The sequence below is a fragment of the Oryzias latipes genome, chromosome 9 (assembly GCF_053564925.1).
Source record: "Oryzias latipes strain Hd-rR chromosome 9, Olatipes_Hd-rR_3.1".
Lineage (NCBI taxonomy): Eukaryota > Metazoa > Chordata > Actinopteri > Beloniformes > Adrianichthyidae > Oryzias > Oryzias latipes.
Window position 1 is genome coordinate 13,276,236 of NC_136245.1, and position 13,658 is coordinate 13,289,893.

At 45.6% G+C, this 13,658-nt stretch overlaps 1 protein-coding gene across 2 annotated transcripts in view; it reads right to left on the reverse strand.

Moving 5' to 3' along the window:
- Positions 1-13,658, reverse strand: part of LOC101171750 (paxillin) — a 49,498-nt gene that overhangs the window by 33,033 nt on the left and 2,807 nt on the right. The gene's annotated exons all lie outside the window — the stretch shown is intronic.

A 13,658-nucleotide genomic window follows, 5' to 3' on the forward strand; every position in this document is an offset into this window, starting at 1 on the left:
ATTTCCTCCCATAATGATGACACAAGCAGTGAGGACCAGGTGAAATATTGAGATAGACAGTAACTTGCCCACTCAGTAAATACATAGAAGCCAGAGAAGATTATTTAAAAATCTTAGTTCTGTTAGGTAAAGATTTTTTTTCCCCATAATCATAACGATTACATTTGAGTCCTTATTAGGAACAAAAGTCAAATGACTTTTCTCCAAGAGTGCATTTATTCATTTTTATTATTTTAATCATTAACAGACATTCAGTATGGCAAACCAGGCACTTCTAGTACAAAATTGAAAAGCAAAATGAAGAACTTAAGCTGCAATTAAGTAAAAAATGTAATGAAAAAGTGAAGTGAAAAGATTTTTACTGAAAATCACAGAATTCACCTCTCTGGGGAAAATGCAAAAGCTTTTGAAAGCTCTGTAAGGTTAGAAGAGCTTGTGTTCTGTTTAACTCAGCCTTTCTCAAAGAGTGGTCCGCGGACCACTGGTGGTCCGTGAGCGCCCCCTAGTGGTCCGTGAGGCGGCACGGCGGCAACCGGAAAAGTTAGTCGGCCTTGGAGTTGAACGTCAACTTAAAATGTGGATCAGTGGCATAGGACAGGGTCGCTTAAAAGAAACTCAGATGAAACATATGACACAACTGTAAAGGTGCTACGAGTTGATGAAAATTCGAGTAGTTCCGTTAACAACGGTACGGAGGTCCAGGAAGATGTGGCTAACGTCATAGCGAATTCATCAAAAGAGACCCCGCCGCAAAGCTGTGAAAGTCGCCATCAGCGTGAAAAATCCTCCGCTAAGGTGAAACGAAAATATCACAGCGACTACATACAGTTCGGGTTTTTTTGGACTGGAGAGGAGGAAGATCCCAAACCACACTGTGTTTTGTGCTATGAAACTTTGGCTAACGAGGCAATGAAACCTGCAAAATTAAAGAGGCATCTGGAAACTAAGCACAAGGAGTACCAGGGGAAACCTATTGGATTTTTTTGAAAGAAAACGCGATGAACTGAAGAAACATATGATGAAAGAGACCTCCCAGTTTTTTGCACCTGGAGAAAATGCGAAGGCTACAGAGGCGTCATACAAGGTATCCCTCTTGATTGCTAAAGCAGGAAAACCTCATTCAATTGGTGAGAATTTAGTTAAACCAGCTGCAAAGGGGATGGCTAACATATTGTTTGGGGGAAAAGCCGGCGACAAAATTAACAGGATTCCTCTCTAATGACACCGTCCAGCGGCACATAAAAGCTATGGCTGAAAGTGTCGAACATCAGTTGGTGAGACGTTTACGCCAAAGTCAGTTTTTCTCACTACAATTGGATGAATCTATCGACCTGGGGAATGAAGCAAATCTGTTGTGTTTTGTGAGATACATCTATGCCGGTGGATTGCATGATGAGTTTCTCTTTTGTCGTTCCTTACCAACCAACACAACAGGAGAAGCAATTTTTCATTCACTCAATGATTTCATTGTGAAGAATAACTTGGACTGGTCAAGATGTGTCGGGATTTGCACCGACGGTGCAACCGCAATGACTGGAAAACAGAAAGGCCTCGTAGCGCGCAATAGCGCGCATTAGCGCCATCTGCAGCAGCAACACACTGTTGCATCCACCGTGAACAACTGGCTGTGAAAAAAATGCCACAGTGCCTAAAATCAGTACTGGATGAGAGTGTGAAAATAGTTAACAAGATCAAAGCAAAACCACTCAACTCGCGTCTTTTTAAAGCTGTGTGTGAAGAAATGGGAAGTGAACACACAAAACTTTTTCACACTGAAGTTCGCTGGTTGTCGCGTGGAAAAGTCCTCACCCGTCTGTTTGAACTGCGAGATGAGGTAATGTTATTCCTGCACCACAGTGATGAACTGTACGACAGAATGCATGATTTCCAGTGGCTTGCAAAGTTGGCATACTTGGCTGATATTTTCAGCACTCTCAATACTTTGAATGTGGCACTGCAAGGGAAGACTGTCACCATCTTCAATGTCCAGGACAAAATTAAAGCTACACGCCTCAAGATGGAATTGTGGTGTGGCCGTCTCGATCGCAGAGAATTCGACAGTTTTCCAACACTCGCTGATTTTCTCCTTGCTTCTGGGGAGGATGTGGATGGGAGCACAGTTGCATCCTTCAAACAACATCTGCAAGACCTACACTCACAGCTAGGAATATATTTCCCAAAATTAGATGCAAGCTTTGATTGGATCAGAAATCCATTTGGGGACAAAACGCACATTGAGCAATTCACTTCCAAGCTTTCACCAACAGAGGTTGACAGCCTTGTGGACATTGCATCAGATGGGACACTGAAGACAACTTTCAGGGAGAAAGGTTTGACTGACTTTTGGCTCCACATCCAACCTGAGCATCCCCAGCTGGCTGACTCTGCTCTGAAACTGTTGATGCCGTTTCCAACTACCTACAACTGTGAAGTTGGATTTTCCACACTTGTTGGCCTGAAAACAAAGCAGCGCAACCGAATCAGTGTGGACTACGATATGAGACTGAAACTCTCCAGTTTGCAGCCAGACATTGCTTCACTCATGGCCCAGAAAAAGCAGCACCATTCTTCCCATTAAGATGGCAAAAAAGACAGTGAGTGAGTAGAGACTTTGATATTGGTAAAGCTGTTGTTTTGGGAGCAGTTCAGAATTAGGTGGTCCGTGAGTGTTTGTGTTATGGGTTAAGTGGTCCTTGGTCTGAAAAAGTTTGAGAAACACTGGTTTAACTCCATCACCCAGACTTATTTGTAAAATAATAAGCACTAGCCAGCCATATCTGACGAATAAAGTCACAAGGCCATGGAGCTGAGGATGCCTAAAACATGACGGAAAGAAACAGAAAGGGAAACACCAGTATGGCCCAAACTGCTGCAGGAAGATTACAATGGAGGGCTGAAGCTGTCCTCTGCACTCATGTTTGTTGGCCTTTGCTCATTGTTTTTCTCCATTTACTCAGGATGTGGTGCGGGCTTGGTTGCCTAAGTGATAAGGTCAGCCATGCAGCCCCCTCTTCCCCAGATCCAGAAACAGGATGGGTGTGGAACTTTGGAACAAAACTGATTTACAGCCAGGCACTTTTTCAAGCCTTGCTGCCTGTGCACTGGTTAGGGTTGGAATGCACAAACGCTGAAGCTTTAACATGGTGATGATAGTTAGTTTGGCAATACTAACTGCTGCCACACTAAGCAAAAGAAACCACTTCAGACCTCTAAAGGCGTCTAAAGATATGTAGGACAGCTGGAAAAGAACAGCACATATCTTTTATTTATTTTTATTTTTATAAACTTGTCCTGTCCAACAGCTGGGCAGACAGATGAGAGCTGAGGGCCTCTTGTGTTGGACATATTTTACTTTAACAATAGGGGTTATTAATCTTCATACAAACCAGAGGTATGTCTGAATAAACCCCTTTTGTAATTGAGGCCAAACTTTATTAATTTCAACCATGTTTGAAAATCTTGGGTGTTGGACCGGACGGAAAAGGAAAGAAGGGAAGAAAAGGGAGGGATGTTAGAGAGAGAGGGGGGTAGGAGGGTGATAATAGGAGGGGAGGGGGATAAGACCATGAAGCAGCATAAAGCAACAAGTTTACTGGTTGTTTATCGTTACGGTAAGGTTCAAATGTAGTACAAAAAGGGCGGGGCCTGTCCACACACACACTCAAATGTTATCAACACACCTGTTAGCTGCAAAAATGTCCACATGTCGACATGAACACAAAACAGATAGTGTTCACACGCATACTTATGCCTTAAAACCAACTAGTGTGAAATATTTCAGTCATTAAACCATGCAAACTGTTAGTGCAAAGGTGAGCTAACACCTGTGCTCAGGTGAGTGTTTATGTTCTTCTAAAATGGATGGTGGAACGTGAAAAGAAGGAGGGAGAGTGCCCAGCCATCCCCACCCCAAGACCCCCGCCGCAGCAACAGCGGCAGCCGGAATCCCCCCAACACCACACGGGAACAGGCAGGGAACAACCGCCCCTCGGGCGACCAAGACCGCCACCCAGGCCAGGGCCAGCAGGACCGCCGCGAGGCCCCCAGAGCCAGAGAGCAGGGAGGCATGGAGGGAAAGAGAGCGCCGCCCCAGCCCAACCAGGAGAGCAGCCCCCCCGCCGCGCCGGGAGAGCCCAACGCAGGGCCCTTCCGGAGAAGGACGCCCACAGCCCCAGACGAGCACCCCATCACCACCCAGGAGTTCCGGGCATCCCCCCGCCCCAACCCCAGGTACGAGCCAGGACCCCCCAAGGGAGACCCGCTCCGCACTCCAGGCAGCCACCCACCCGGCCCACGGTTGGTCCAGGGAGGAGCAAGGCAGGGGCCCGCCGCCCCCTCCCAGGAGGGGGGAACCCCGGGGAAAAAAGGGGGCCCACAAGTGGTGTTGTATATATGGCCCGACCAGGCTCGGCCACAGTTGGAAATTTGGCGGGGCCCAGCGCTCAGGGGCAAGGACCAGGACCCACCCCCCAGGGACACGAACACCCCCGGCTCAGGTGTGATGTATACCCCCCCACAGCGCGGAGAGAGAACCGCCGGGCCCAGGAAGCAGGCACCCAGGGGACACGGCCGCCGTTGCCAAGGGGCCCGCACCCCCCACCGGGGAAGGGGTAGGGGACAGATGGTCATAGGTCCCACCTTCCTTGCAAAATGTGTGTGCGTGTATGTGTGTTTGAGAGGGTGTGTGTGTGCATGTGTGTGTATTTATGTTGGAATGTATATATTGAGGGGGGAGGGGTGTGTGTACTAAGGGGGAGCAGTTAAAATTGACGGGTAGGGCACTAAGGGGACATCTCCTGGTTACTCACAGTGATGTCCCCTCACCCTCCCCACCAAGGGGCCCTGAATGTCTAGGGTGAGGTTAAAATTGGAGGGTAGGGTGCTAGGAGGACAACTGCTGCTTGCTGGCAGTGATGTCCAAGCAACCCCTCTACCAAGAACCCTACATGTCTAAGGTGCAAATAAAACCGAAAGAAGGGGGGCCCACTCCATACGGCAACCATAGGACATATCTTTGACCAAGTCTGACAAAAATTACAAAAAAATTATTCTTTATAAGTTCCAGAAACAATGTGTGTTTGCAAGACGGTGCAACTGTGTGCTCAACTCCAACAGCCAACAAATAGTAAACCCCTATGAAAAACAGCAATTTCCTTTTTATATAAAGATTAAATTAAATCTCAAGCATTTATTGTATTTTGTGACTTAATTTTAATAGCACCTAACAATTTTTATCTCATGAACATTTTTAAAGCTTATGGTACTTATTTGGAAAAGCTCCTGGGAGCTCTTTTTCTTAATAAATTTGAAAGTTGCATTTGAATAAAACCGTCAATATTTCTGGAGTTTTATCTCCTTAACACTCAGTTATTGCTTGCAAACATGAAACTTGGCTGAGTGAAAGACGGTGATTTGTCTGTCTGACATAAACACGAAGAATTCGCAGAAAGCTAATTCGCAACCCAAAAGCAAAAAAAGCAGGGCTCCAGACTGCGAGCAATTGGTCGCATTTTGCGACCAAAATTTGAGAGTGTGGGACTGAATTTTACATCCAGTCGCACATGCGCGACCAGTAAATTTGCCTCCCCCACCCTTCGTATTTTTTATACATTAAACGTGGAAGGGGCACGTCAATGATCAATGAAATAATCAATGAGACGCAAGCCCACACGGACGCAGGCAGACACACACACTCGCGCACATACTCATGAAACGCGAAAACGTACACTCTCGCGTGATACCTGTCTGTGAGGCGGCCACTGCGTGTGAGAAGAATAGGGAAAGCCACTGTAAGTGGCTAAAATGCGTGTAAGGGGAGGGGCCTAGAGATAATCGAGTGCGCGTAAACATCTGTGGGAAGGAAACTGAGACAAATATCACAACCTGATATGTGCGTCTGAACTATGGGCAAGCGAACTATTGATTCGTTCTTCCGACCTGCAGCTAGTGTACCAGTGCCAGAGTGTACAGCAGGGGTCTCAAACTCGCGGCCCGCAGGCTATTTGCGGCCCCCAAGATGATATTTTGAAGGTTTAATGTTTAATATGAAGGTTTAATGTTACTGCAGCCCGCCAGTTTGTATGAATGACACTTTTTCATTGTCGTGCGCGGAGCTGACCAACCAATCACAGTGGGGTATATGACTCTTGGGGGCGTGACAATGACAGGGTTCGAAAGCAGGACACCTGACAGCCCCCTCCCTGAACCACATTAAGGAGTTCCTTACTTTCCTTTAGAACGTATCTATTCGCTCGTAATTTTCTAAATACATGCAGTCCGTGCTGAACTTTTCTCTGGGCCGCACAGACCCGGAGGAAGGTTTAGGTTTTGGTGACGGTTACGGCGGCGTATCAGACGGTTTATGCGCGGCTGTTATTACGGCAGCTCATCGCTCCCGCGGGAGTCGGGTCAGCTGAGGAGAATAAATGTCCCACACCTACATGCGTGACAGCTAACGGGGCTTGAACTTTAAACACGCTCGAGCAAAAACAACATTAGTTTTAGACACACTGAAAATACGTGGGGAAAATGCAACGATAGACGTGTTTGAGATGAACCGGCGGCTCGCCTGGATCGTTGGGGACACCAGGTGGGGGGGCTGTGAGATGAAAGCGAATCTGCAGCAAGACTGAAGGAGGACAGGAAATTGGAGTTGTCCTTAACATTCAATTTAGTTTCAATATTCTTCTCCCCCTTAGTATGATCTGTGTTATTACATATTTTATGATTATTTTAATGTTTTGTGATGTATGTAGCCTTTTTTAATGAATTGGTATTTTAAATTATTTTAATTAATCTAGCCACAGGGGTTGCAAGCCAGTAACTTCTGTGCCGGTCCCAAGCCCGGATAAATAGAGAGGGTTGCGTCAGGAAGGGCATCCGGCGTAAAAATTGCCAAAATAACCATGCGAATCATCCACAACACTTTAGACATACCGGATCGGTCGAGGCCCGGGTTAACAACGACCGCCACCGATGCTGTTAACCTACAGGGTGTCGGTGGAAATTTGACTACTGTTGGTGGAAGAAAGAGGGGAGGCAGAAGGGTCCGTTGCCAGAGAGAGAAGGGAAAAGGCAGGAACATAGGTTTGAGAATAGGGACTCTTAACGTTGGCACAATGACAGGGAAAGGCAGAGAGCTGGCAGACATGATGGAGAGAAGGAAGGTAGATGTACTGTGTGTGCAGGAGACAAGGTGGAAGGGCAGCAAGGCACGTAGTATTGGAGGAGGATACAAACTTTTCTATCATGGTGTTGATAGGAAGAGAAACGGGGTAGGAGTGATTCTGAAGGGGGAGTTTGTAAACAGTGTTCTAGAGGTGAAAAGAGTCTCAGACAGGATGATGAGCCTAAAGTTAGAAATTGAAGGGGTGATGGTGAATGTAGTCAGTGGGTATGCGCCACAGGTTGGCTGTGAGTTAGAAGTGAAGGAGAGATTCTGGAATGAGTTGGATGAGGTCATAGAGAGTTTTCCCAGAGGAGAGAGAGTTGTTATTGGAGCAGACTTTAATGGGCATGTTGGTGAGGGCAACAGAGGTGATGAGGAGGTGATGGGCAGGTTTGGTGTGAAGGAAAGGAATCTGGAGGGACAGATGGTGGTGGACTTTGCGAAGAGGATGGAAATGGCTGTAGTCAACACTTACTTCCTGAAGAGAGAGGAACATAGAGTGACATACAGAAGTGGAGGTAGGAGTACTCAGGTGGACTACATCCTATGTAGACGAGGTCATTTGAGAGAGGTTAATGACTGCAAAGTGGTAGTAGGAGAGAGTGTAGCCAGACAGCACCGCATGGTGGTGTGTAAGATGACTCTGGAGGTCAGGAAGAAGAAGAGAGGGAAAACAGAAAAGAAGACCAAGTGGTGGAAGCTACAGAATGAAGAAACTTGTGAGGAATTTAGGCAGAAGTTGAGGCAGGTCCTGGGTGGTCAGGATGAGCTTCCAGAGGACTGGGAAACTACAGCAGAGATTATCAGGGAAACAGGTAGGAAGGTGCTAGGTGTGTCATCTGGAAAGAGGAAAGACGGTAAAGAGACTTGGTGGTGGAATGAGGAAGTACAGGAATGCGTCCAGAGGAAGAGGTTGGCTAAAAGGAAGTGGGATGTAGAAAGGACTGAGGAAGGTAGACAGGAGTACAAGGAAGCGCAGCGTAGAGTGAAGAGAGAGGTGGCAAAGGCCAAACAGAAAGCTTACGATGAGCTTTATGACAGGTTAGACACAAAGGAAGGAGAGAAGGACTTGTACAGGCTAGCCAGACAGAGAGACAGAGATGGGAAGGACGTGCAACAGATAAGGGTGATTAAGGACAGAGATGGAAAGGTGCTAACAACCCAAGAGAGTGTACAGAAAAGATGGAAGGAGTATTTTGAGGAGCTGATGAACGAGGAAAATGACAGGGAAAGAAGGGAGGAAGATGTGGTTGTTGTGGAGCAGGAAGTAGCAGAGATTGGAAAGGATGAGGTTAGGAAGGCTCTGAAAAGGATGAAGAGCGGAAAGGCCGTTGGTCCTGATGACGTACCTGTGGAGGTATGGAAGTGCTTAGGAGAGACAGCAGTGGAATTTCTAACGAGGTTGTTCAATAGGATTTTAGAGAGTGAGAAGATGCCTGAGGAATGGAGGAGAAGCGTTCTGGTCCCGATCTTTAAGAACAAGGGTGACATGCAGAACTGCAGCAACTATAGAGGAATAAAGTTGATGAGCCACACAATGAAGCTGTGGGAAAGAGTAGTGGAAGCCAGGCTTAGGAAGAAGGTGGAGATTTGTGAGCAGCAGTATGGTTTCATGCCCCGTAAGAGCACCACTGATGCCATTTTTGCTTTGAGAATGTTGATGGAAAAGTACAGAGAAGGTCAGAAGGAGCTGCATTGTGTGTTCGTAGATTTAGAGAAGGCGTATGACAGGGTGCCGAGGGAGGAGCTGTGGTACTGTATGAGATTGTCTGGAGTGGCAGAGAAGTATGTCAGAGTAGTTCAGGACATGTATGAGAGAAGTATGACGGTGGTGAGATGTGCTGTAGGTCAGACAGAGGAGTTCAAGGTGGAGGTGGGACTACACCAAGGATCAGCTTTGAGTCCTTTTTTGTTTGCTATGCTGATGGACAGGCTGACAGATGAGGTAAGACAGGAATCTCCCTGGACAATGATGTTTGCGGATGACATTGTAATTTGCAGTGAGAGTAGAGAGCAGGTGGAGGAACAGCTAGAGAGGTGGAGGTTTGCTCTGGAAAGAAGAGGCATGAAGGTCAGTCGTAGTAAGACAGAATACATGTGTCTGAACGAGAGGGATCAAGGTAGAAGCGTTAGGTTACAGGGGGCTGAGGTGAAGAAGGTGCAGGAGTTTAAGTACTTGGGGTCAACAGTTCAGTGTGATGGGGATTGTGGAAAAGAGGTGAAGAGGCGAGTGCAGGCAGGTTGGAGCGGGTGGAGGAAAGTGTCAGGAGTGTTGTGTGACAGAAGAGTGCCAGCAAGACTCAAAGGAAAGGTGTACAAGACAGTGGTGAGACCAGCTCTGCTCTATGGGTTAGAGACGGTAGCAGTGAGACAGAGACAAGAGGCTGAGATGGAGGTAGCAGAGATGAAGATGTTGAGGTTCTCCTTAGGAGTGACCAGGTTAGACAGGATAAGGAACGAGTACATCAGAGGGACGGCTCATGTTGCCTGTGTTAGCGACAAAGTCAGAGAAGCCAGACTGAGATGGTTTGGACATGTTCAGAGGAGGGATAGTGGATATATTGGTAGAAGGATGTTGGAGATGGAGCTGCCTGGCCGGAGGGCAAGAGGACGGCCAAAGAGGAGATATATGGATGTCTTAACAGAGGACATGAAGTTGGCTAACGTTAGGGTAGAAGATGTTCATGATAGAGTGAGGTGGAAAAGGATGATTCGCTGTGGCGACCCCTGATGGGAAAAGCCAAAAGAGAAAGAAGAAGATTTTAAATTATTTTAATTAATCACTCCACTACAAAAACCATCAGGACACATGTCCCATAATGCATTGTTTTGTAGTCTGTAGGGCAGCTTTCAGTCAGTTCAGTTTCCAGCTGTGCCCGGGTAGGTTTGCCCCTTGCTCCCACCCCTTTCTCGCGATATTTTTGTGATGATTGACAGTTGATGTTGGAGCAAAAACAAAAATATATGTCACACACCAGGTGATCTGCGCAGCGTTGAGTTCACCTGGGTGATCTCAAACACGCTTATTGTGCATCTTGGCTGCACTTATTTGGTGTCACAAAGATAAATTTCCATCCGTTTTCTTTACTTATCTGTACTGTCATGACAGCGATGGTGCTGTCATTTTACCTTCTTGTTGCATCTTCAAAAGTGCAGAATAAAATGTGACACTGAATTAGAAACAGCACATTGTAATTTCTGCATCTATTATTAAAGTATTTATTAGTAATACAGTGGAAATTAGTAGATTTGATTAGAATGTTGATTTACAGTATGCGCCCCTAAATTTTCTGGTTGCGCCCCTAAAATTTTCAGTTAGGGGCCACTGTGCTCCTAGTGAAAAAAGTTAGTCTGGAGCCCTGAAAAGCCAAGAAGCTTTTCCGTGAGGTAAACATCTGAGTGACTGACATGTCCTCTTGATCACATAACTAATGAAAAAAATGTTAGGTCTCGCTGTCACCTGTTTGTGTCTGTAAAGAACTGATTGGACAAATCTGCTGGAAATATTAGACTCAGTGGAACTGTCAAAGAGTGTGCTAACAATCTTCTAAAGGAAGTCCTTCTCTGCTGATTTAAAAAAGTTAGTGTACATCAGATTATGCAGTTATAGAACATATATACACTATATTACCAAAAGTATTTGTTCACCCATCCAAATGATCAGAATCAGATGTCCTAATCACTTGGCCTGGCCACAGGTGTATAAAATCAAGCAATCCAGCATGGAGATAGTTTTTACAAACATTTGTGAAAGAATGGGCCGCTCTCAGGAGCTCAGTGAATCACGGAATTGTCTTAGGATGGCACCTACATAACAAATCCAGTCCAGAGAACTTCATGGAATGGGTTTCCATGGCCGAGCAGCTGCATCCAAGCCACTCGTCACCAAGTGCAATGCAAGGCGTTGGATGCAGTGGTGTAAAGCACCCACCACTAGACTCTAAAGCAGTGGACACGTTCTCTGGAGTCACATTTTTCCATCTCGCAATCTGAACGGTTCCATTTTTTACTGAACTGTGCCAAGTGGGAAATTTGGTTGAGGGGGAATTATGGTGTGGTTGTTTTTCAAGATTTGGGCTTGGCCCCTTAGTTCCAGTGAAAGGAACTCTGAATGCTTCAGGATACCAAAACATTTTGGTATCCTCTACAACTCAATGCTCCCAACGTTGTGGGAACAGTTTGGAGAGGACCCCGTCGTCTTCCAACAAGGTCCATGAAGATGATATATTCTGGTGTGGATGAACTTGACTGGCCTGCAAAGAGTCCTGACCCTAACCCGAAAGAACAGCTTTTGGATGAATTAGAACAGAGACTGACGGTGGTGGTTATAGTGTGTCGTCAGTGTTCTGCAGCGGAGCCGCCAGTAGTGTGTGAATGTGTGTGTGAATTGGTAAATGTGACTGTACAGTGATCCCTCGCTATAACGCGGTTTACTTTTCACGGTTTCGCTACTTCACGGATTTGCATCGTGCATTGTGTTCTGCATTCTGATTGGCTAAAAAGTCACTCCACTTCTTCTCCATCTGTGCGTCAATAACGTTGCAGTTTAATAAGTACACGTACGTAAAACAGCTTGCCAAATTTACATTACGTACGCAAAAATTCTCTTCCAATTTCGAGTTTCTCTAAAACCCATAATGTCGACAAAATGCTGTGAACTGACAAAAGCACCTGCGACAACGACTACCTATCACTATGTTCTTCTCCCGAACAAACCGCAGGCTTCAAAAGAAGAAAACACTGCAGAGCGGAGTCAGGATGCAGTGACTCAGTCTGAAGAGCAGTGAAATACATCTGAGTCAGTATTTGTCCAAGTGTACTTTGTATTTTTTTCATAATCATTTTAAATTTTCTCCCGTTTAATCCAATTACCCGCCAATTTGCATCCAAGATTAGCACCGCCCACCACGACCGCCAATTTGATTAGCATCAATTTGAAGCCTTCTGTTCACATTGATGATTAAAATTATTATTTGACAGTACAGTACAGAAGTTATTTATTGAAAAAAACGTTTCTAAAGTACTTTTATTTGTGAAACAAATGCTTGAGCCTGTAATATGGTTTGTTCTTTCTTTCTTTTCACTGTATAATAGAGTATTTAATTGTATTATAATTGTAAAAAAAAATTGAGGTTTATACTTTACAGACTACAGACACAATATCTTCCGGCGGGGGGCCACGTCGCGCACTTAACACACGCAGCTTGTAATGGAAATGAATACAATGGAAATTAATCATTAAAATGCAGTAAATTTGTCTTATTTCCTTGCGAGACGGAAACTTCTGTTGTATAATGAGGTTGTGTGTGTGCTTGTGAAACCACGCACATGTGTGTAAGAAGAGGGAGCACGTGCAGCGCAAGAGGGAGTGAAGGGGGGCGCAGCTGCAGGGAGTGAAGAACAGTAATAAAAGGTTTCCGCCAGAAGCCCATGAAGTCTGAACACAGGACTAGCAGAAAAAGTAAATTATCAGCAAAGATGAATGTGTTTATTATAGTTTCAATTAGAGCCCTGCGCAGGACTGCTTTCTTCATCCCGCTCCCGCCTGCACCCAAATTTTTGACCATTACCGCCCGCTCCTGCAAAACGTATGTGTTACACTCGCCCGATCCCGCAATATGTATGTCCACTCCCGCCCGCACCCGCAAAACTGTGAATTTATTCCCGCACAATAATAAAGATGCATTGTTTTTGTGTCTTCTCCCGTCCCCCAGGAAAAAAAAACACGTATTTGTATTGATATTATTAAAGAGATTAATGGGGTTGTTTGTTTCGTTTCCTTGGCCTGCATGTAAAATAAAAACAATTGAGAAGCTTATCCAAACGTCAGACTTTCCTTGTTTAGCTGCTGTGCTGTAAATCAGCGGCCCCCAACCTTTATTGTGCCACGGACCGGTTTGATGTCTGGCAAAATTCTCATGGACCGGTATATTATATGTGGTAGACACACGCTGCAGCAACGCTACAATAAAGGCAGAGACGCATGAGAAGACGTACTCTGCACTTTTATTATGACATTCAAAACATTGTACATCGCACAGGTGTCATCATCCTCTCTCCTTACCACACTCATGGTGCTAAAAAGAAGTAAACACAACAGGAAGAAATAACTAAGGGTGAAACAACATAACTGCCAGATGAAAGGACCCACAGGCAAAAAGAAACTCCCCAGCTCAACCCTATTTTGACCAAAGCAGGCAAAGGGGATTGATTTAATTCCCTGTGATGCCAGCTCAGAGAGTAACCCCTGGCTGAAGCCTGTGGAACTCAGACCGCAGACCAAACGTGCACGTGACCGACACTACAATACAACAAAGTAATATGACTTGCATGAAAACTGTGGTATTTTCTAAACACAACAATAAACACGAATTATGACATGAGCAACGTCGTCTCTGCCCGCAAGGCTCTCTGGTCGCTATGCTAATGTTTAAACATGCCTTCAAAATGAGTGCATGGAAAATCCAACTCACCACAATGCTGAATGTTT